We start from the raw sequence: 26,004 nt of genomic DNA, 5'->3' as shown, positions 1-26,004 counted from the left end.
GTCTTTCAAGTACCTACAGCTCAAAATAATCAATCTCCTAAAGCAGCAAATTTTGGGTTGGCATGTTCTAAACTCCTACAGTCAAATTTTGGGGTGGTACATTCTGCTACCCTTCGCTACAATCAAGGCCATAAATATATCCAGCACCTCACAAAGTTTCCTCCTGCCCTTCTTTTATTATTATCATTATATTTTTGTGTGTGGTAAGATACTTAACATAAGATTGCCTCCTAGCAAGTTTTAAGTATACAATACAGTATTGTTAGCTACAGGCACTATGCTGTAGAGCAGATCTCGAGAACTTATTTATCTTGCCTAACTGAAACTTTGCACCCTTTGACCATCATCTCATTTCTCTCCCGCCAAGCCCCCTAGCAACAAACATTCTACTCTCTGCTTCTATGAGTATTACTATTTTAGATTCCACATACAAGTGAGATGATGCAGTATTTGTCCTTCTGTGTCTGGTTTATTTTCCACCTAGTATATCATCCGCTGACTTCATTCACGTTGTTGCAAATTGCATGATTTCCTTCTTTTTTTTAAGTTTGAAAGATATTCCATTGTATATATATATATACCAAATTTTCTTTATTCATTCATCCATTGATAGATATTTAGTTTGTTTCCGTATCTCGGCTACTGTGAATAACTAACAGTGCAAGGAACATAAGATTGCAGGTATCTCTCTGAGATCTTGATGACAATTCCTTTGGATATATGCCCAGAAGTGGGATTGCTGAATCACACAGCAGTGCTATTTTTAATTTTTTGAGGACCCTCCATACTGTGTTCCAAAATGGCTGTGACAATTTTTATCCCCTCCAACAGTGCACCAGAGTTCCCTACGCTCCACATCTTCACCAACATTTACCTTTAAAAATTTTTAATAATAGCCATTCTAAGAGGTCTGAGGTGATATCTCACTGTTGTTTTGGTTTGCATTTCTCTGATGATTAGTAATGGTGAGCACATTTTCATATACCTATGGCCATTTGTATCTCTTCTTTAAAGAAATGTCTATTCAATTGCTCATTTTTTAATGTGGTTATTTTTTTCTTATTGAGTTGTAGGAGTTTCTTACATATTTTGGATATTAACTCATTATCAGACATATGATTTGCAAATATTTTCTCCCATTCCAGAGGAAATGTGTTGATTACTTCCTTAGTTTATTTTTGTTTTTGTTGCCTGTGCTTTTGGTGTCCTATAAAAAAATTCATTTCCAAGACAAATGTAAAAGGTGTTTTTCCTTATTTTTTCTTCTAGGAGTTTTATAATTTAAGGTCTTATATTTAGGTCTTTAATTTATTTTAAGTTAATTTTTGTATATGGTATAAGATAAGGGTCCAATTTCATTCTTTTGAATATGGATACCCAGTTTTTCCAACAGTATTTACTGAAGAAGCTATCTTTTCCACATTTTGTATCCTTGGCACCTTTGTTAAAGATCAGTTGACTGTACGTGTGTGGGTTTATTTGGGGGTTATTAATTCTGTTCCATTGGTCTATGTGTTTGTTTATATGCCAGTACTATACTGCTTTGATTACTATATTATTATATTTGTAATACAAATAGAAATCAGAAAATGTGATGCCTCCAGCTTTTTTCTTCTTTCACAAGATTACTTTGGCTGTTTTGAGTCATTGTGGTTTCATATGATTCTTAGGATTATTTTTCCTACCTTTGTGAAAAATGCTATTGGAATTTTGCCAGGGATTTTATTAAATCTGTATAGCACTTTGGATACTATGACATTTTAACAATATTAATTCCTCCAATCCATGAACACACACTATTTTTCCATTCACTTGTATCTTCTTCAATTTCTTTCCTTAATGTCTTGTAGTTATCAGTGTACAAGTCTTTTACTTCCTTGGTCAAATTAATTCCTAAGCATTTTATTCTTTTTGATGCTACTGTAAAAATGATTGTTTTCTTAATTTTTTTCTGGATAGTTTATTTTTAGTGTATAGAAATGCAACTGATACTTGAATGTTGCTTTTGTATCCTGAAACTTTACTGAAATTAATATTATGGAAGGAAAGAAAATAATAGAATTGCATTTGGTGAAAGATGCTGATAGATGGAAAAATTTCCAGTGACACGACCAAGGTCTCAGCTCTCAACTTTTCCTCCCTGACCACTTGCTAAACCCAAATTGGCCAACCAATGGCTATCCACTCACTTATTCAACAAATATTCAATTATTCATCATGGCTTAATTACAGCCCCAGTCTTAATTATGCTGCATCCAGTCTTGTGATTAACACAACCTCAGTTTCTCCATACCATCCAAGAATTTCAACAGTGAACAATTTTCAGAACTAAGCCATACCAAAGATATAATAAAAATTACAGTTAATGGCTTTGGTTGTTTTTCTCCTTCTACAACTCTAATTTTAGCACATTTTCTGAAAACATAACTAATTTGGAATTAATGGAATTTTTCTTTTTAATTTCCTAACAAAATGTAATACTGAAAAACAGAACAGTAATTCCTTGGCATCCATGGGGGATTGGTTACACTTCCCCCTCAAATTTTGCCCCAAGGCCTCCATACCAAACCCGGGGATGTGTGCCTTTCTTAGTTCTATATTCGTGATTCAACCAACTGTGACAAGATCTGCGGTTGGCTGAATCTCTGGTTGCCAAACGGCTGATTTGGAGGGCCAGAGCATCCACTGTATACTGAAAATTGCTATTTTATTCAATTTGATACTTTTAGATTATGCCAGTGCCTTATTTGATTGAGTAGACAACATAGTGACACTATATTTACTTTTACTTATTAAATATGTTCAATTAAGAATTTATGTGCTTGTTGTTCTGTAAAATCAAATATAATGCTATTTCTATTTCTCTAAATAATCTTCATGAGCAAAATAAGGTTTTTCTTCTTAAGAAGAAAACTAATACAATGCTTTTGTGATATATTTATGATTCCTGTTCACTAATGTGTTACAACAGTCGTGCACATGCACACACACACATACTTTCATCTACGTTGGTAAATAATTATACCAATAGGAATTCTGTATTTACAGCAATTTCCTTCTTGATTTTAACTAGTTATTATTTTCTGTAGTGATGAGACAAAGCAATAGTAAACCACTCACAATACATTATTTTTAAACCTGTCAAGATTCATGGATATAGAGCCATAATATACTTCTTACAAAAATTCTGCCTTTTGGATATCAGGAGATTTTTTTGGTTCAGGTAAGATAACACTGATTTTGTAATAGCAGTGTGTGTGTTCGTGTGTGTGTGTGTGTATGTGTGTGAATCTATGTTAAAATACCTTTTAAATTAAATGTCAAATTCAGCTTAGCACTGGAAGTGCAGTCTAGGCTTGTTTGAGGAGTGGCTGTCTGCTTGTCTCTTGTCCTGTCAAATTGCCAGCTGCTGTGTGGTGACTATTTTAGGACAAAGGGTCACAGAACTCCATATCAAAAGTGGCTCAATAAAAGTGGAAGAAAATGTGAGACAATCTATTAATTTTTTTGGCAATTGGATTTTACACTTTGAATTATTTAAGGATATTTTTGCCACTTTCCTTACTAATGAATCAATAAACCAGAAATCCATTCAGGGTTAGGCTTGAAAAGAGAAATTGAAATCCATCAGGGTAGTAATTTCCATACAAAGTTGTATATTTTAGCCTTGTGCTATAGTTGTACTGGAAGTGTTTGTTCTGTTATTTGCAAAAGCAAATTTTTATTTTCATGTATTTTTTGTTTTGGAATTTTCTCATTGACTGTCCATTTAGATAAAATTTTATGTATGTTTCTATGTATCTATCATCTACCTATTTCTAGCCAGAAAGGATTTGATGATTAGGATTCTTGGACTCCATTTTCAGGTGATGAGAAAGGTCTAAGATTCATTCACCAAAGCAGGTCCTCCAGAATTGCTGAGGGCATCAGGTGGTGTCAGCAGCTGCATCCAGCAGTAGTGTCAGCATCTAGCTGCTCCAGCTGTGTCCACTGTGACACTGTAACCTGACTGCTCCTTGCATTATAATCTTGGTGCAGTAGTTAAAGCTTAGTATCACTGTCTTTCTTTCTGTTTACCTAATTTTCTAACCTTCCTGTCAGCCTTATGAGCTAATCAGTAGCTTTCCAACATTTTCTTTCTATTTGAGTTAGAGCTTATTTCTCATGCTTGAAATGACAAAACCTGCACTTCAAAAATTTGCAGCTACATTCTCAGGTGCAAGCTAAATTAAGTTGTTATATTTTCCTCCTAAAATAATTATGGTCTTTATAAAATGACTATAGTTTTAGTCAGTTTCACTGTTTTATCCTTAAAGTCTATTTTGTTTCATAGTAACATAGCTACAACCACTTTTTTATTTTTGTTTGGTTTAATTTAGAATTTGCATCATATAACTTTTTCCATTCTTAACTTTCTTCATGCCTGTGTACTTCCGTTTTAGATGTGTCTCTTGTAAACCACATAGAGTTAGTTTATGATGTAGGTTCCAACCTTACAATAGATCCACAATCATTCCTGGTGAAGTGGGCAATGCTGTAGATCATGAACCTGTTCATATTTGAAATCCAATAGCAAGCCCTGGAGAGAAAATCATGTCAGCTGCCATCATCATAAACTGCTTTTCACTAGTAGCAATATATGTGATCCTTGCAGCAACATTACTTAAATTATTTAATGCATGCATAATTGTCTCCATTTTATTGTTGAGTACCAGTAAATCAATTTCCCAAGGAGACACAAGAAGAAAAACAAGAGTTCAAATTCATAGCTTGTGATTTTACGATGCATTCTTTTTTAAAAGTATTATATCATTTTCATGTATAGATTGAGATTATATTAATTGTCCGGCTTCACGCAGTCTCTTTTGAATCATGCATTTACTTTTTCACACTTCTATTTTCATATGCCCTTTGATATATGATTCCAATTAACACATTTTGTCTGGGAAGCAAATGCTTAAATTTGAAGGGAGGGGAGATACAAGGAGGTGACATTTTAAAGAATATCCCTAAAATAACCCCCAGTATTCTGTGCACTAAAATGTGTGTGTGTGTGTGTGTGTGTGTGTGTGCATGTGTGTATATTTGCATACTATTCGCCAGACTTTGTTCTATAGGCTTTTACATGCATTGATTCATTAAATCCCCATAGCAACCATATGAAGTAGTAATACAGTAGTGATTTGTATTATTCTTATTTTGTAGGTGTGGGAACTGAGGCAGAGAGATTAAGGGTCTCTCCCAAGGCTTTATAGCTAATAAGTGGAAGAGCTGGGTTTTAACCTGAGGCTTTTTGCTTCAAAGTCTATGCCTTTAACCACTACTCTGAATGGCTTTTTATCTCACAGGGGATTTTGAATAGACAGTGTTTTTGTAAGATATTTGTTTTGAAAAATAGATTAATGATTTTGGAGAACAAAACTGGTTTCCAAAGCATCCCTTAAGAAATAAAGACTGATTTATATTAAACTCCTTAAGTCTTTATTTTTCTAGTCTATATGTTCTAATAATATACTTATTAGACTAAAGATAGCACACTATTTATGAAATATGAATAAGCTAGTTAACATGTCTTATCTCAAGACACTATGTTTAAACCTATAGCTAACAGGAATCCTTTACCTCCCTTTTGTAATCAATAAATTTGAATATTAGAAATAAAAACAATATCATTTTTCCACAAATATGAATGCACTGGGCATTTACCACTCACTATGTAATTGTTCTGAACTCTAGGGATTTGGCAGTGACCAAAACAATCAATAAAATCTGTAATCTAAAGGGATCGCATACTAGAGAGGGCACAGAGACTGTGAACAAATAAAGAAGACAATATATATCATATATTGGATGGTTGCTACTATGAAGCCAAATAAAGTAAGCAGTGTAGATGGTACTAAAGGATAGCAGTGGAGTTGAAATTTTAAGTTTGAGGTAATCAGGGAAAAAGAACGTAACATTAGAAAATCAACATAAAGAGGTAAGGGATAAATGTCCATGTATTTGGAGGGAGAATTCCAGGCAGAGGCACTCCCAAGGCAACATTCCTAAAGTGGGCAGGTGCCTCATGTTTTCACGGGTATTAGGAAAATTGATCAATCATATGCAGAGGAAGTATGTGCATCTTTTCTCTCTTTCCAAGAATAGTAAATTGTAGATGTCATGGACTTAAAAAAGAATAATGAGTATTTTCATTCTTTTAAATATAAGAATACTTAAGACACAAGTTCCTTAATGCTATTATATATAAATATGGGTTTTTTTTAATGAAACATGATGAATATTTTAGGTATGTCAATTAACTGGGATTTCTCACAAAAGCTGATTGCTTAAATAGACACAAAATACATTATTTTTCCCAACCATTCATATTACACTTATTTTGCATATTTTTCAAATATAGCTATTTCTTTCCATAAAATCTATTTTTCTTATCATGTAATATACATTTAAATCACCAAATCATAACAGCAAAAAGAAAAATAAATTAAAAAGTGAAAACAGTTTAAGAGATTTCTGTGATAACATTAAGCATACAAACATTTGCAATATAGGGGTCCCAGAAGGAGAAGAGAGAGAGAAGGGATTGAAAATGTATTTGAGGAAAGTATGGCTGAAAACTTCACAAACCTGAAAAAGGAAACATATATCAAGGTACAGAAAGCAGAGAGGGTCCCAAATAAGATAAACCTCTAAAAACCACACAAAGAAATATCATAAAACTGCAAAAGTTAAAAAGAGAATTCTAAAGGCAGTAAGAGAAGAACAAAGAGTCATATACAAGAGAAATCTCCATTAGGCTGTCAACTGATTTATCTGAAGAAGCGTTACAGGCTAGAAGGGAGTGGAATGACATATTCAAAGTGCTGAAAGGGAAAAATCTACAATCTAGGATACTCTACCTAGTAAGATTATTATTTAGAATCAAAGGAGAGATAACATCATATATGAACCCCACAGTAACCAAAAACCAAAAACCTTTACTAGATAAGCAAAAACTAAAAATAAAGGAACACAAGCACACTACTAAAGAAAATCATGAAATCACAAGGGAGGAAACAAAAAGAAGAAAAAATAAACAGAGAAAAACTACAAAAATAACTGGAAAACAAGAAATAAAATGGCAATAAGAACATACCTATCGATAATTACTTTAAATGTCAATGAACTAAATGATCCAATCAAAAGACATAGAGTGGATGATTGGATTTTAAAAACCCAATACTTTCTACATGCTACTTCAAGGGAATCACTTTGGAGCTAAAGACACACAGACTAAAAGTAAGGGAATGAAAAAAGATATTTCATGTAAATGGAAATGATAAGAAAGAAGGGGTAACAATACTCATATCAGACAAGATAGCCTTTTAAAAAAAGGTTGTAACAAGAGACAATGAAGGGTGTTATATAATGATAAAGGATACAAGAGATAATCAATACAAGAGGAGGAGACAAAAATTGTTAACATATATGCACCAAATATTAGGAGCACCAAAATATATAAAGCAAATACAAACAGACATAAAGAGAGAAACTGACAACACAACAATACAATAATAGTAGGAGACTTTAACACCACACTTACATCAATGGAGAGATCATCCAGACAGAAATTAAAAAAGAAAACAGTGGTCTTAAATGACACAATAGGCCAGTTGAACTCAATAGGTATCTATAGAACATTACATCCAAAAAGAGAAAAATACACATTCTTTTCAAGTGCACATGAAATGTTCTCCAAGACAGGACACACGTTAGGCCACAGAACAAGTCTCAACACATTTAAGAGGATAGAAATTTTATCAAGGACTTTTCCCAACCAAAATGGTATGTAACTAGAAATCATTTCTAGGAAGAAAAACGGGAAAAAACAGATACATGGATGCTAAACAACATGCTACTAAAAAAAAAAAACAATGGGTTAATGATGATATCAAAGAGGAAATCAGAAAATACCTTGAGAAAAATGAAAATGGAAACACAGCTTTCCAAAATGTATGGGATGTGGCAAAAACAATTCTAGGAGGGAAGTTCATAATAATATAGGCCTCCCTCAAGAAACAAGTAAAAACTCAAATAAGCAACCTAACTTACCACTTAAAAGAATTAGGAAAAGAAGAACAAACAAAGCCCATATTAAGCAGAAGGAAGGAAATAATAAAGAACAGAGAGAAAATAAATAAAATAGAGACCAAAAAGGTAATGAACACAAGAGCTGATTTTTTGAAAAGATAAACAAAATTGATAAACCATTAGCAGGCTAACCAAGAAGGAAAGAGAGTACCAAAATAAAAAAAATATAAGAAACGAAAGAGGAGGAATAACAACCATTACCACAGAGATACAAAAAGTCAAAAGAGAATACTATGAACAGTTATACACCAACAAAGTGAACACCCAAAAGAAATGGACAAATTTCTAGAAACATACAACCTGCCAAGAATGAATCAAGAAGAAAAAGACAATTTGAACAGACCATACACTAGTAGTGAAATTTAATTTGTAATTAAAAAAACTTCCAGCCAACAAAATCCAGGACTGTATGGCTTCACAGGGGAATTCTACCAAACATATAAAGAAAAGTTAATACCTATCCTTATCAAACTATGCCAAAAAATTGAAAAGGATGTAACATTCCCAAATTCATTCTGCAAGGCCACCATTACCCTTCACCAAAACCAGACAAACAGTACAAAAAGAGAAAATTATAGGCCAATATTTTTTAAAAATTTTTTTGAATTTTTGAATTTTATTTTATTTATTTATTTTTAATAGAGCAGGTTCTTATTAGTTATCTATTTTATACATATTAGTGTATATATGTCAATCCCAATCTCCCAATTCATCCCAGGCCAATATTTTTGATGAATATACATGCAAAAATCCTCAAAAATATGAGCAAACAGAATCCAATGATAAATTAAAAGGATCATACATCATGATCAAGTTAGATTTATTCCAGGGATGCAAGGATAGTTCAATATTTGCAAATTGATCAATGTGATACACCACATTAACAAAAGGACAGAGAAAAACCACATGATCATCTCAATAGATGAAGAAAAATCATTTGTCAAAATTCAACATCCATTCATGATAAAAAAAAAACCTCTCACCAAACTGGGTATAGAGGGAACATAACTCAACATAATACACGGCATTTAAAACAAACCTACAACCAATATAATACTCAACGGCGAAAAGCTGAAAGCCTTTCCTCTAAATTCAGGAACAAGACAGGATTGATTACTTTTGACATGTCTATTTAACAGAGTATTGGAATCTTAGCCACAGCAATCAGACACGATAAAGAAATAAAAGACATCCAAATGGGAAAGGAAGAAGTAAAACTGTCACTATTTGCAGATGACACTTTATATAGAAAACCCTAAAGTCTCCACTGAAAAAAGTATTAGAAATTAATTAATGAACTCAGTAAAATTGCAGGACACAAGATTAATATGCAGAATCTGTTGCTTCTCTATATTCTAATAATGAAATATTAGAAAAAGAAAGTAAAAAAATGCTGTTTAAAATTGCATCAAAAAATAAAATACCTAGGAATAAACTTAACCAAGGAGGTAAAAGACCCATAATCTGAGAGCTATAAAACATTAATGAAAGAAACTGAAGTTGATAAAAAGAAATGGAAAGTTACCCTGTGCTCTTGAATTGGAAGATGTAACATTGCTAAAATGTCCATACTACCCAAAGCAATGTAAGATTTAATGCAATCCCTATCAAAATACCCATGACATTTTTCACAGAACTAGAACAAATAATCCTAAAATTCATATGGAAACAGAAAAGACACTGAATTGCAAAAGCAATCTTGGGAAAAAAGAACAAAGCTGGAGATACAACCTCCCCAGACTTCAGACTATACTACAAAGCTACAGTAATAAAAACAGCATGTACTGGCACAAAACAAACATATAGATCAATGGAACAGAATAGAGAGCTCAGAAATAAACCCACATAACTATGGTCAATTAATATGACAAAGGAGACAAGAAATACAACAGAGTAAAGACAGTCTTGTCAATAAGTGGTGCTGGGAAAACTGGATAGCTACATGTAAAAGAATGAGATTAGAACTTTTCCTCACACCATATATAAAAATAAACTCAAAATAGATTAAAAACCTAAATGTAAGACCAGAAACCATAAAACTCCTAGAAGAGAACATAGGCAGAACACTCTTTGGTATAAATCATAGCAATATATATTTTTGGATTTGTCTCCTAAGGCAAAAGGAACAAAAGCAAAAATAAAGAAATGGGACCTAATTAAAATTGAAAGCTTTTGTACAGCAAAGGAAACCATTGACAAAACAAAAAGTCAACCTAGGGAATGGGAGAAAATATTTACAAACAATGAGACTGACAAAGAGTTAATATCCAAAATACACAAACAGCTCATATAAGTCAATCTCAAAAAAAAAAAAAAAACAAACAACCCAATCAAAAAGTGGGCAAAGACCTGAATAGATATTTTTCAAAAGAAGTTAAACAGGTGGCTAATACTCACATTAAAAGGTGTTCAACATCATTAATTATTAGGGGAATGCAAATCAAAATAACAATGAGATATCACCTCACACCTGTCAGAATAGCTACCATCAAAATGTCTACAAATTACAAATATTGATGAGGATGTGGAGAAAAGGGAACCCTTGTACACTGATGGCAGGAATGTAAATTGCTGCAGCCACTATGAAAAACAGTATGGAGGTTCCTCAAAATACTAAAAATAGAAATACTATATGATCTAATAATTCCACTCCTGAGTATACACCCAGAAAAAACAAACAAACAAAATAATACTAATTCAAAAACATACATACACCTCAATGTTTGTAGCATTCCTATTTACAAAAGCCAAGGTGTGAAAGCACCCAAGTATTCATCAACAGACAAACGGATAAAGAAGATATGGTATGTATGTATGTGTGTGTACACACACACACACACACACATATATATATATAATGGAATATTACTCAGCCAATAAAAAAAAATGAAATTCTGCCATTTGCAGCAACATGGATGTACCTAGAGGATATTATGCTTAGTGAAATAAGTCAGATAGAGAAAGACAAATACTGTATGATATCACTTATATGTGGAATATAAAAAGTGAAAACAATGAATGTATATAGCAAAACGTAAACAGACTCAGAGATATAGAAAACAAGATATTGGTTACCAGTGAGGTGAGGGAAGGGGGAGGGGCAAGATTGGGGTATGGGATTAAGAGATACAAACTACTATATAAAACAGATAAGCAACAAGGATATATTATACAGTACTGGGAATTATAGCCATTATCTTGTAATAACTTTTAATGGAGTATAATCCTAAAAATACTGAATCACTCTGCTGTACACCTGAAGCTAATATAATACTGTAAATCAATTATACTTTATATAAATAAATAAATACATTAGCATTTAACACAAGTAAATATAAATCTTGGAGATATTTTAAAAAGATTATTGCTTTACTCTGGATACACATTTACAATATATTTTGAAATTCAGTTTAATTTGGTAATTTGTGTATCCAATGCAGTCTATTACAGAAGCTGTATAGAATCAGTACCATGAGATTGTAAGGCTATATATAAGGTTGTTCTCTATTTTTTTCATCTTCTTTAATAAAGTTGATGCTAATTCTTAAATTTCTTGTAAATTATTTGAAAGTACTTGCCTGGGGGAAGTATTCTATAAGTCTAAAATCTATTGACCACACAGTTTTGATTTAGATATTTTCAACACATGATTTATAAAGTTTTATAGACATGTTGGTGAAAGATACCTACTAGCTAAATTAAAGTTTTCCATTCTACCTTGTAATGGTATTTCTTATTATCACAGGGAAGAAAGTTTCTTTGACAAGGACTGGTTGGCTTTACTGCTTTTCTGAAACTTCTACCTAGAGTGGTTTGATGAGGGTGAGATTAAAGTTAATCAAATACCAGGCTGTTTCACAGAATTCCACAAAAGTTATGGTTGTACTAAAGTATAACCAAGAATGGAGAGAAGAGGACAGATTCAGGCATTAGTAACAAGATAGTCTTAGTAGGACTTCGTCTTTCCACATATGTATAGTTTGAGAGAAAGTATGTTGAGGGTTTATCATCATTCAGCTTTCTGCTTCAACAGCTTTGGAGATATTAGTGCCATTCTCTGAGATAGAAAGCACAGGAGAAGTTTGTTTGGTAAAATAAATTGAGTCTTGAATATATCACATTTGCGATGCCCCTGAGCTATGAAAATACAGGTAACTGAGAGCAGGTAAATATAGGTCTTGAGATGGGAAGGAGGTTCTCAGATGGGAGATTTTTGTGGGGAGTCATCAAGATACAGACAGATGATAATTGAAGACACAGTGGTAAGAAATCTCTACGGAAGAATATGTATATACTTTTTCTCTAACTTTACATACATAGAAAGATCAAGTCCTGTTAAGACTATCTTTTTACTAGTGTCTGAATCTGTCTTATTCTCTCCATTCTCAGTGATATTACATTATTACAGACAACCATAACTCTTTTGTGGAGCTCCATGAAACAGCCTGGTATCTGACCAACTTTAACCTGACTCTCACCAAACTGTTTTCCAAAATACAGCCAATGATATTTTCTTAAATACAAATGTTATCATGTAATTCTTTCGCTAAAAGAGTTGGTCATGCGCTGCCTTCTTTTTCTAGAAAACTCTCATCAACTCTTCAAAGTATCTAGTTTCTTATTATTCTTTAATTCATAGCATAGACATGAGTTCTTGAAGACTTTCTTAAACCAAAGAAGCCTGGTTTAGTTTTGCCAAACACATTGCTTATCACCATGCATTTTAACTCCTTGATAACTATTCATTCTCTAGTAGGTTATAAACACTAAGGGAAGGAACTGTCCTTTTAACATTTATATGCAAGGCTGAGCATAGTGTTGGATTCAATAAATACTCAATATTTGCTGAGGTGAATTACTCTTTTATAGGAGACATAGTTAATAAAAATATATGACTTGAGTCCTATTTTGAATCAGGCAACACACTAGGTACTACAGAAATGTTGGCTATGTAGTGCAGTGTTAAGTTGCCACCCTCACGTTGTTTATGGTTTAATGTTGGCCACGCAAGGTATAAACTCATGGAAAATAATGAAAGATAAGCTATTTACCTATTGTCAAATACGTATACTGGGAATGATTATTGTATGAGGTCATAGGAGCACAAACTAATAATTCTATAATGCTTCTCTCTAAACCCCAATTAAGCCTCCTTTCTTGGTTGTCAATAGTGTCATTTCCATGATAAATGACAATCAGGCATCCAATTTGAAAAACAAGAAAGCATTTTATGAATAAAGACATTCATTTACATTCGGTTATATAATGCATGTTAAATTTCCCTCATGTGCTCTGTACTGTGCTAAGTGTTGGAGACAAATAGCCACTAGGCTTGAATAGTTTACAAGGTAATGAGGGAAAGAGACAGGCAAATATATAATTTAAAACAATATGGAGATTTTAATGATAGCCAAATGCAGAGGGTAAAAGTCAGAATCAGGACTAGCTTGAATATCCATGCATCTCTGATATATTAGGGGAAATGGGCGGCATTATAATGATTAAACTGAATGAAATGTCCAGATTTCATCATTTTAATAATAGCACTTAAATTTAATGGATATTTTCTGATATTTTCAAGCATAAAAATTTCCAAGTCATAACACTATATCTCTATTATTTGGTAAAACATACATATATCAAAAGTTGCAGTGAAAATAGAGGAATTACTATTTTTAATTTTTTGTGGATATTTTTATCTCATAAATATTTATGGTGTAGATTATTCCTTCACCAATGCCTTATATGGCATTTGAATTTTATATTTTTTCTTTTCTTTCTCAATCTTTTTTAAGCTAAGTGAATGTTAACCAGAAATTAAACATCGAATGGGGCTAGGAGCCAAGATGGCAGAGGAGTAGGAGGATGTGGCGTTCACCTCTCCCCTTGAATGCATCAAGAATACATTTACAAATGAACAATTCTCACAAAGCACCTGCGGAACACTAACAGAGGACCTCGTATACCTAAAAGGACATGAAAGATCCCCATGTAACCGGGTAGGACAAAAGAAAGAAGAAGGGAGAAGGAAGAGGAGAGGAAACAGGAGGGGCCCTCTGCTCCTGAGGGGGGAGCTGAAGGAGAGGAGAGATTCCCATATCAAGGGAAGCCCCCTCACTGGTGGGGAGATCAGTTGGGACAGAAGGGGAGCTTCAAGGGCTACTGGAGGAGGGCACAGCAACCAGTCCGTGGCCAGCAGGACAGAGTGAGACCTACACAGATGGTCCATGCCCCAGCCCTGTGGGCCCCAGCCTGAGACGTGTGTCCTCCGGTGTGGACGGGGGCTGGGCGTTGGAAGGTGGGTGTTGGAGAGCAAACCTGGGGAGAGGACTGCTATTGGCTGAGAGGAGACAGCCTGAGGGGATGGGAGTGAGGAAATCCACAACCAGGAATGCTCGTGGAGGAAACGTGGACCACCACAGAAGCGAAGCGTCATTGCTGAGTGATGAGCAAGGGGCAGGAACAAAGGAGAAGCTTGTCGGGTAAAATAAATTGAGTCTTGAATATATTAAATTTGAGATGCCCCTGAGCTATGAAAATGCAGGTAACTGAGAGCTGGTAAATATAGGTCTTGAGATGGGAAGGAAGATCTCAGATGGAGATTTTTGTGGGGAGTCATCAAGGTACAGATAGATGATAACTGAAGACACAGTGGTAAGAAATCTCTAAGGAAGAATATGTATATACTTTTCCTCCAACTTTACATACATAGAAAGACCAAATCCTGTTAAGACTATCTTCTTACTAGTGTCTGAATCTCCCCACACGCTGGCCCCTGCCTCCCCGGACATTAGGAAGGGCTCCCCCGTGCTCCCCCATCCCCACTGGGGCTCCCTCGACCCCGGCGGCCGCTGACTTCTCTTCTGCACCCTGTCCCAGCCTCCGCGGGCAATCTCGGCGACCCTGGCCACTGCCACCTCCGTGGCCCCTCCTGGCCAGGCGGACTCGTGTGCTCTGGGGCAGCCTTGGGAGCAGACCTCTGTGGGTGGCCTACACGCAGAGGTGGGGCTGAAACCACAGCTGAGCCCCAGGGGCCGCGCAACTAAGGAAGAAAAGCCGCAATCTTTCCTCGCAACTGCGCAAACCACGAACTGACACCACCACGACTGGCTTCGTAAACCCATCACCTAGAGGACATCTGAACGGAAGATGAGTGCTCCTGCAGCCAAGGTGAGTCTAGCTGTAGCAGCTGTAGACTTTGTGGGAACATACACTCGGGGGTTGGGCCAGGCCAGAGTCTGAGCTGCCCCCATAGTGCCCACAGTGGGTCCAGATCCACGAGTACTGCCATCCCAGGACCTGACTTCAGTGGATCTATGCTGGTGACCTGGTGAAAACAATGCCTGAGAGACACCAGCGCCAATTGCCGGCATACCCATGGTTAAGGTGGGGCTGAAAGCAGTGCCAACAGCAGTGTAATCTGAGAGCTCACACAGTGGGTGAAAGGTGATACGACAGAGCACACCCACAGGTGAACAGCTCCAGAGGAGGAATACTCTGGCTTCTCTCCCAGTGGGGGTGCTCCAATCCTGCCTACCTTGTCCTGCAGATCAGAAACACAACTCAGAAACAGACCTGGGGGCCTCTGCCCCAACAACTAGGGAGAAAAACCACTTCTGACAGGGCAGTGACAACCACAGAACAAAGGGCAGGCCCTGCTCAATATCCAGTGCAGGCTCTGGTCACCACAACATCAATCACACCTCCTATTAAGGGGATAATGGACAGCATACACTGAGGAAAGAGATGGTAGACATCGATACTAAAACAGTCCTCGCACTCAAAATATTAAACCCAAGCAGGCTACACAGGGACTTCTCACATAAAAATAGCTGTCCAAGATAGCCTGAGGGTCTGGCATTGGGAAGAAGAAGCCCCAGAGTATTTAGCCTTGAAGGTCAGTGAGGCTTGAGTGCAGGAGCTCCACAGGGCTGGGGGAAACAGAGACTCCACTCTTGGAGGGTGCATACGAGGTCTCACGTGCACTGGGACCCAGCACAAAGCAGTACCTCCATAGGAACCTGGGCTTGGAGGGTCTCCTGGGGAGGTGGAGGTAGACTATAGCTCACTCTGGGGGCAAGGACACTGGTAGCAGAGGCCCCAGGGAATACTGATTGGTGTGAGCTCTCCCGGCGGTCCACATGTCAGCACCAAGACCTGGCCCCACTAACAACCTGCAGACTCCAATGCTGGAAAGCCTCAGGCCAGACAACAACAAGATAGGAACACAGCCCCACCCATTAGAAGACAGGCTGCCTAAAGTCTTCCTGAGCTCACAGCCACCACAATACACAGTCCTTGACATGGCCCTGCCCATCAGAGGGATAAGACTCAGCTCCACCCATCAGAGGGCAGGCACCAGTCCCTCCCACCAGGTTGGTGGGAATGTAAATTGGTGCAGTCACTATGGAGAACAGTATGGAGGTTTCTTAAAAAACTGAAAACAGAGCTATCATAGGATCCAGCAATCCCACTCTTGGGCATATATCCAGAGAAAACCATAATTTGAAAAGATCCCTGCACCGCAATGTTCACTGCTGCACTATTTACAAATTGCCAGGAGATGGAAGGAACCTAAATGTCAATTGACAAATGAATGGATAAAGAAGATGTGGTACATATATACAATGGAATATTACTCAGACATAACAAAGAATGAAATAATGCCATTTGCAGTGACATGGATGGACCTAGAGATTGTCATACTGAGTGAAGTAAGTCAGATAGAGAAAGACAAATATCATATGATATCGTTTATATGTGGAATCTAAAAAAAAAATGGTACAAATGAACTTATTTACAAAACAGAAATAGAGTCACAGATGTAGAAAACAAACTTACGGTTACCAAGGGGTAAAGGGTAGGGCAGGGATAAATTAGGAGATTGGGATTGACATATACATATTACTGTATATAAAATAGATAACTAATAAGAACCTAATGTATATCATAGGAAACTCTACTCAATACTCTGTGATGAACTATATAGGAAAAGAATCTAAAAAAGAGTAGATATATGTATATGTATAACTGATTCACTTTACTGTACAGCAGAAACTAATAAAACATTGTAAATCAACTATACTCCAATAAAAATTAATTTTAAAAATATCAAATGGGGAAAATGTAATAATTTTAGTGATTTTAAGGTTTTCTAATAATTATGCAGATATGGTTAAATCTTTAGTTTACAAACAAAATTAGTAGTAAAAGAAAAACTTTAGTTATGAAATTAATATGATTATAGTAAGACAGATCTTAAATTTTTCCAATATTTTAAAGTCAATTTTATAAGCACAAATACATGGAGTCAACTTAAAAGGCAAGCTTTCTTCCCTGCTGTTTTAGTGCTTTGAACTTAGAGCAATTAGTTTGTTAGCTTTCAGTCAATATTGAGGTTACCACTTTATGTAAAACAATTTTAAATTTGTGCCAATTAGCCTTCTTTGGGGCATAATTAAGAACAAAGTATTATTTGGCAGTTCATGTCAATTATTTAAAAAAAAAGAATGGGTAATGTCATCTGCTAAAGAAAGGCACAATGCAGAGTGCCTCATACAGGCACCGGAAAAGAAAGTATTTTCCTTCTTAACAACCTTGAAAACTGATGTGAACAAGTAGTATTTCCCCAGGAAGCAAAAGCAATTTATGGGAACTTCACAAGATACATGTTGCCAGCCAGCAGTGCTGCACATTTGAAATGCTGCTGAAGGAGCTAGAGGTCATCGTGATAGCAGGGCCCCAGTGCAAAAGGCGAGGGCATGTGGATACAGATTTCCCTGCCAAAACGAATTACTATTTAACACCCTTCCTTGACCCAGGGACAGTTTCTTCTCTCTAAAGACTAAAAACTGGGATCAACTACATGGCATTAATAATATTAAATTCCAAAGAGTGACTCAGATGAGGGAACTATTGAATGGTTTAGTTATATAAGTATCATCCTGCAGCAAGTTAATAAAATAATATAATAAAAAGATGTTTCCATCAAGGGAACCCAGGATTAATTCAGACAGCTTTCTTGATATTTCATATAAAATGTGTATGGATGTGTGTGATTCCATTTCCACTTTACAATCGTATTTTCATACTGATAATTATTTCAAAGCAGTTGTACATTAAACCATGTCTACTTACATTTTGGTAGATTTTACACATTTTCTGTGTAAAATTTCCATGTGATACAACTTCGTGTGTTAATTGTCTTTATTTTTCTCCCACGGGCTATCAGCTTAAGGATATACAATTTTCACAGAAATTTCACAAATGGTTTAACTCCGCACCAGTGTGACTTGAGGAGTAACCAACTTTTTTGCTTCCCTCCTTTCTCTAGTAGCTTGTATTACATGTACTCACAAAGAAGTCTGAGCAGTTCTTTCCATTGCTATTCCCACTTTGCCACCAACCCACGTGATATTGCCCTTGAGCAAGGGTTTGTGTCGTCTCCACCCCTACCCTTTCACCCAGACCACTGATTCCCCTGGAGGACTGGGAACTCTGGCTATCCCACTGCCCTCAGCACTGCGCCTCCATTCCATATTGCTGCTGGGGACTCACCAGGTGACAACGGTGAGCACATACACTTTGTTCTTCTGAAGAACTAGTCAGGACTGTTGGAATCAGGATGTATGTTACTTGCACAAGAGGCACTCACTTCTGCATTGCCACTGTACCTCTTACAGAGACCAAGGCACACTGTATTTGTATTTCCAATATCATTTAACTCTCTGCTCTTCTAGGCAGTTTTTGGATATTGCACTGGGGCTGATTCTCAAGCTGTAGATACCATTTAACTATAAACCACCGCTGGGGATATTTTTTATCAATATCATTATATCCTCACTGCTTGCTACCAGGTCTGGAATATATTAAGCAACCAATAGATATTTTAGTAATTGCACTTAATTAATTTTGTCTGCTGAGACTCACTTTTCTTCTGAAGGTGGGCAATGTACTCCTCAGCCTTCACTGGATACTCTTTTGTAGAAATATTAGAGCCGAAGTGTTTAGGCCCAAAGAGGTTAGTAGAAGAGTTCGTTAACTTTACAAAGGACTTTATTATTGCCAGGTTATAACGCTTTCCACCAGGGTAAATGGGTGAGACCATGTTTAGCTAATAGATGTGACATTACTCCTAGAGCCACTGTTCCCTACGATGGTCATTCATTGTTAATGAGGTCTCCCTGTCACGTAAGAGAACCAGAGTGCACCAGAGTTTCCTTTTGCCTCCTTTCAGACTCCTTTCCCCACTCACACAAGTGAGTATCAAACATACCTACCATTGACAGGACTAGTGGCCCTTGAAAGTTTTAATTTTGTCAGTGCATTATATTATATATGCATGTATATATATGCATATGTGTGTGTGGATGCCATTAGATTTGCTTAGTGCTTACAGTAGTGATACTTAGATGGAACAGTAGTACTTAAGTTTTTTTTAAGAAACTGATATCTAAAGATGACTGAGTATCTAATGAACACTTAGTGCCTTTGAAATTTGCCGTATCATCTGACTTTGTTTTAAGGTAAGGAAAGAGGAAATATATAAGGGCAAAATGCACAATGCAGCAATAAAAGGTAATTGCATATTATCTTAAAATTAGTTTCAAATATCAGATGATGATATGACTGTATACATTATCTGCTAAAACTCAGCTTATTGGTATTTTCATAAATATTTTTTATGACTTTTCTTTAAAAAATATTAGAGATTTGGTAACACTGTGTTACTCTCTGTTAAAAACTAGTGGGATATCACAAATAAAAATCTTTGATTTGATATAGTTGTTTTAATGACACAAGAAGCCAAACAGCAATTACTCAGTTTTGTATATATAGATTTTATACTGCAGTATAGGTTTTAAGTTAGTTTTATGGGAAGGCATAAACTATTTTGAAGGGATTAATATATACACAATTACAAGGGCAGGAAATACTCAGAATGAACCTGGAGCATCTTGTGGTACCAGAAAACAAGGAAGTGTTCAAAAATAAAAACAACAAACAAACAGCCCACTCCACAGTGGAGTGTCTGTCAAACGGATATGGGAGCCAATTGAAACAGCTCCCAATGGCCTAACCTGGAACAATTTGATCAAAACAACAAAAAAACAAAACAAAAAAAATCACAAAAAAACCCCACGGTATGTAGTATTGCATTATAATCCAAAGTATAAAATAAATATTCATGAGTCCATACTAATATAAATAAATGCATGAAATATAAATAAATAGGAGAAATGATACAAATTTCTCATACAGAATAATTCCAAATAGCAAGTAGATAGTCCACTCTTAAGGTAGTGAAACATGACTCCTCACTCTTTAAGTCTGGTCTGTGCAGAATGACTTCCTTGCAAAGAGTATTTACAGGAGAAACCTGTAAAGCACTACTTTAGTCAGATGATCAAGATAACATCAACAATAAGTCATGCTTATAGTGCATGATTTTCACGTGATGAAAATCACAAAGCACTTCTGTGCTTTTCTCATGCTTCTAAGCTCTTATCCATAGATCTGGGCAAACTTTAGGAAGCTTCATGTATATGTTAGGTTCTGTCTCTTTAATTCTTGCAAATATTTCTATATATGGCTTAATTAGAGCCAGCTATTCAGATATTTTTAAAACTCTATTTAAATTGTATAGACACTATTAAAATAAGATTTTATTACTTCATATTTTATACCTACACTTAATGACCATGATTCTTCAAATGGTAGCTATAAACAGCTCTTTTTTATTTTTTAACATACTTATTTTCAGGCATTCATTCTTCATAGTGCCTCCAGACTACAAACAGAAAAGAAGGAAACATTAAGACAACATGGTTTTCTTGAAGTGTTTAGAGTATATTTTTGAAAAAGATTTAAGAAATAATTTTGTGTGAGCTTCTTATCACAGTGTTTTTAGTAATAGTATGCTGTTGCATTAAAATTCTAGCTTAAAGCTAGAATTATAGGCATAAAAATAAGAAAGAAATAGTTTTCATATCCTCCCAACAGAGACATTTTTCATTGTTATTTATTGAGTTACCAGGGATGAATTTCTCTCTATATGAGCATAGAGGAGGGCATGGTCCCTGAACACTGAAAAGTCTTTTTTGAGTATGGGAGGAATTTGAAATTTATACCGAATGATATTAAATGCTTCCGTTACTGATCTTCAATGTATAATATATGCCAGTGCTTATTTGATGCTTCCTAACCAGCATTTTACTTAATTGTTCTGTTTTCCTTAATGCATATAAATTCAGTATTTTCTCCTGTGAATGAAAATCACTCCTTTACACAGAGTCTTGGGAGCCCATTCTTATTTTATGTTGCATTTTCAATGGTCTTGACAAGAGACCAAAGCTCCTGTCTTCAAAACTCACTTTGTGTCTGGCTGCTCTCAGGAGAATGATGAACACACTGAGAATTGACAAAGGTTAAGACACTAGTATTTACTTAGATCATATTTAAATAAGAACACTGTGTAAGGGCAAGTATTCAATAAGAATACTTGAAAGAAAGCTTCCAAAATAAAACCCTCAGAGGAGGAATGTTTATATTCTATTTTCATATACATGACATCTGGGAACATATAAAGAATTTTAACCTGGGAAACCCTATTTACTTTCTCTACTATTAAAAAAGAGCAAATTGGCAGAAAAAGACTTCTTTAGTCCTAGCGTGATTTTTGTAAAATGTAGGACCAAGTAATTTTTACCAAATGAACAATGACCACAATTGGACCTAACTTCAACTTCAGATAAAATGAGTAGGAGTTCATTGTGCTGCATGCATGGATTATACGTTGTTCCCTGTTCCTCTCCAAGTGTACTGACATAGATTGCAAGAATCCAGGACAAGCCACCAGAAGGGACTGGGGATCAGAGGCACACAGTATATCCCACTTGCCATAATTTTAATCTTATAAATACTCTGTGGAGTGCACTAATAATGTACTTCTGGAATAAAAATCCTTATCAGAAAATTTAATTTGTGAAATCTGAAATTTCTTTTTGAAATTTTAAATTTATAATTTGGTTTATGGGTCATTTTGAGGATCTGATTTGGCCTAAGAAAACCCTGCTTTATAAAACTTCACATGTTTGTCATGCTCTTTCAGGATGTTTGCAAATTCCCCAGAGTGCCTATATCCAAATGGAGAACAACTGGAACTTAAGTTTTAGAACTTCTATATGGAATGTCATCATTCAAATAAAAAAGATAAATAAATAGGTAGATAAGAATATGATAAACAGATGATTAATAGATGTCAGTGCCTGTCATTTTCATTCTTTATGGTATTTTAACATCCTAATCTGGCTTTGTTAATCAGTTAGTGAGATCTAGGGGTAATGAGGACAAAATAGTTGGTTTTTATATTTTTAAGGAGATTGAATATATAAAGGCCATGAAATGCATTCTATATCATAGGTGAAGTATATAGTTATAAGAAATTTTTTGAAAATGAATGACTAAGGCAAAGAACAAACACTCCTAATTAGAAAATCAACTCAATGGATATGGTGAGTAAAATCAAGTAAATTATTATTGTCTATTATTTTAGAATCTGAAAAGCTCTGAAAGTAAAAAGTTTTTTTGGAAGTGACAAACTTTGGCTATACAATCTGAATTGAATTCTAGTGAACCTATATATAATCATTATTTTACACTTTTTCTTCCCATTCCCTTCTGAGAGTATACATATTTTATGTAAATTTTACCTTTTTGAAATCCGAAAAAAAAGCTTCTGAAATACATCTGGCACTTTAACAAGGATCACTGAATCAAACTAAGAAAAAGACATTGAATTATAGATTTTTTTTTTTGTATTTCCATTTTTCACTGTTTTGTTTCTCAGCACTTTCTCCTTTTCCGTTGCAGAGAAAGGGCAACCTGGTGTCATAGTGTCATTACCTGTTGCAGATAGGATCTCTGCGTATTCCTGAGAATTTACTGTCCTCTAAGTAAAGGCAATAGTCAGATTTGCAGTCATGATTATTTATGCTTTTTAACAGCTTCCTTAATTTTATTAAACTCAGAGTCCTCATTTGATAATAAAAATTAATATATTTCACCCATCATGGGTTATTAGGAGAATTAGAGTAAGCGAACATTTCTAAAGTATGTAAATACTTAGTACATTCTATTTGTATTCAAGTCTGTAACTACTTCACAGGGAATCTGGAAGATGTTAATAGAGTAACATCTGTGAAAATATCCTTGTTTCTATTAACCATTTATAATTAATAAATTATTAATAAAATCTGACCATTAATAATTAACATGTGCAGAATCAAAATTGGTTTATTCTTCATTGGAATGACAATAATAGTAACAAAACAATGGCAGTGATAATAATAATAACTATAATAATTACAGTAAATATTCAACAGTACTTACTCTTTACCTGGTGCTTTTCTAAGCATTTTATACAGATTAACTAATTTAACTTCTCTGGACAGTCTTATGCATTAGATACCATTATAAATAATTTACCTTTTTTTTTTTTTTTTTTACAGAACAGGAAACTGAGTCACACATGTAAATAATGTGCTGAAAGTCACACACCAAGTAAATAGAGTAGGTGCCCTTAACTATTGTGCTATATGGTTGCTACTGGAAGTCAATTATGTCTGGATATGCTTTATGTCAAGAGCAGCACAGCATTTTAGGGAATAATTTCTCCCATTAGAACACTAATTCCTCACTAAAATACTATTGTACAGTCAATATTTTTATTTTCCATGATTGGTTGATGGCTGGTAAGCAGTTTTGTTGTGTGGTGCCAAACTGCATTTTTTCATTCTGGCAGATAAGAACCACACACTTATGCTGCATTAATATGGTTTTATATTAGCACTTTATAAACTCCAAATATTACATAGTTTTTAAAAAATGCTAATGGCCTTGTTAATTAAAATTCAATGTCTATTTTCAAATTTCTCTTTGAACCTGGGGCAATTTTTTTCATTCTTCTATGTCTCATGAAACCATAATAATTACTGATAGAGTCATGGTTTGAAGTTTAGGGTATCCTTTCAGAAACAAAAGTTGAACATAGTTTAAAGGCTAGAGCTTACATAAAATTGCCTCATTATCACTGTGCTTCTGCACAATATGTGCTGAAAAACAATGCAATCCAACTTGCCTAATTACCTTTAAGACACTGAGCAACTTGATAGGAACAGCAGACAGAGCTGCCTGCAATTCCCAGAGTATCCAAACAAGTACATGTGGAATTTGATCATGCAAAGTGCTTTTGAGTAGGTAAAACAGCAAACCATTGTTCTCTTATGGTAATTCTCTATTCCTAGAGGTATTCCCCATTCATCATTCCACTCCTTTTAATGCTCTGCTGCACTTTCTGCTTTGCTTTGTTTTGTATTCCCAGCTGCTACTCAGTTCTTGGCTCTGACAGCTGGATTATGAGTGGTATTTGAGGTTAATTAAATCAATGATGAATTTTAAATAGAGGTACAAAATTAGGGCAGCAAGACCTAGGAGAAAAGTCAAACTTACTGAGAGTAGTCAAGGGGAAACCAAGTATAATGCCCCAGTTAGAGGAGCAGTGCCTGTTGGAACTGTTAGAGTTTATTCAAGGAAGTAAATGCCTATCTTAAATGGAGAATCCATCACTTAATCATACCATCTAGACAGAATGATACTGGGGTAGTGTCATTGTTTGGACCACACACAGTATTAAAAAATACTGGTGTGATTTCTGAACTTCCGTTTAGAAAGTTTTAACACATTATTTAATATATTCCCACTCTGCAGTCAGCTGTATGTCTGTGGAATTGACAATAACTACAATTCAAGTGAGGGCTTCTACTTCCAGGCATGAGTAAGGGACTAAAACCCCAGAGTAAACACATAGAAAGCTACACAAAATACACAAAATGTCTCTTTTCAGAAAAAGGACAAAAGGCAGAGCAGGACAGTGATTCCTACATTAACAGAAAACAATAAGGTTAACCCTACAATCACTGTGACTTTCCAAAACATGCTGCACAGAGGAAACTAAACAGAGCCAAGTGATTTTGTAGAGTTAAGGAACAAGAGGTAGTTCCAGGATGCTGAGTCAGCTGAAATCTGTGGGGAAGAGCACCGGAGAGGAAGAAGCTAGGCAGAGAAGGAGCTCAAGAAACCTCTAGAGTAAAATATTGACTATTGTCACACAGGCCTAGGGGGAAATTACAGAGGGCAAGAAAAGAATGGCAAGGGATATGAAACAGCTGATATATACCTAGCAGACTCTAAAATGCCATCTAGCACAAATGGAGAGTTCTCACTGAAGGATTGTGATATTCAGTAGAGACTCAAGCAGGGGCACCACCTTGGTAGTAGGGTTAATCTAGCCTTTAGTGAAAGTTCAATGAACTCTGTATTAACAAGGATTGAAAACAAGCCTCAAATATTCACCTGATTCACAAGGAACTTAACTGATTGCTCAACCAAGTCCAATACCCCATTTCATGGTGTGAATGTTTAAATTATTTCTCTTACACCAGTCAGATATAAAGACAAGATAATAAGATGAGGAAGGGGTAGGACCATTGTTCAGAAGAGGAGACTGTGTTATCCTTATAATGTATGGGGAAGGGAGCTACTAAAGAACTGTTGCAGGAAAATTATAATGTATCCCTTGGAGTTGTGCAGTCATGGCTTTAGAGTGTAATCAGTTGTCACACTTGTAAGATTATCTACAGAAATTTATAAGTGTCCCTACGGACAATAAGAAAAGATAGATTCTTGGAATATCCTGGGTTGGTGTTTGCCATGTGAGGCCAACTATGGGAGATACAGGCAAAAGGTTAAAAGTTTGATTATAGATATAGGATTCTGGGAGAGTCATTTATGTTGCCTGTAACTCAGTTTTTT

The sequence above is a fragment of the Eschrichtius robustus genome, chromosome 4 (assembly GCF_028021215.1).
Source record: "Eschrichtius robustus isolate mEscRob2 chromosome 4, mEscRob2.pri, whole genome shotgun sequence".
NCBI classification, from domain to species: domain Eukaryota; kingdom Metazoa; phylum Chordata; class Mammalia; order Artiodactyla; family Eschrichtiidae; genus Eschrichtius; species Eschrichtius robustus.
The sequence above is the reverse complement of the archived record's forward strand: the minus strand, read 5'-3'. Positions refer to the sequence as shown.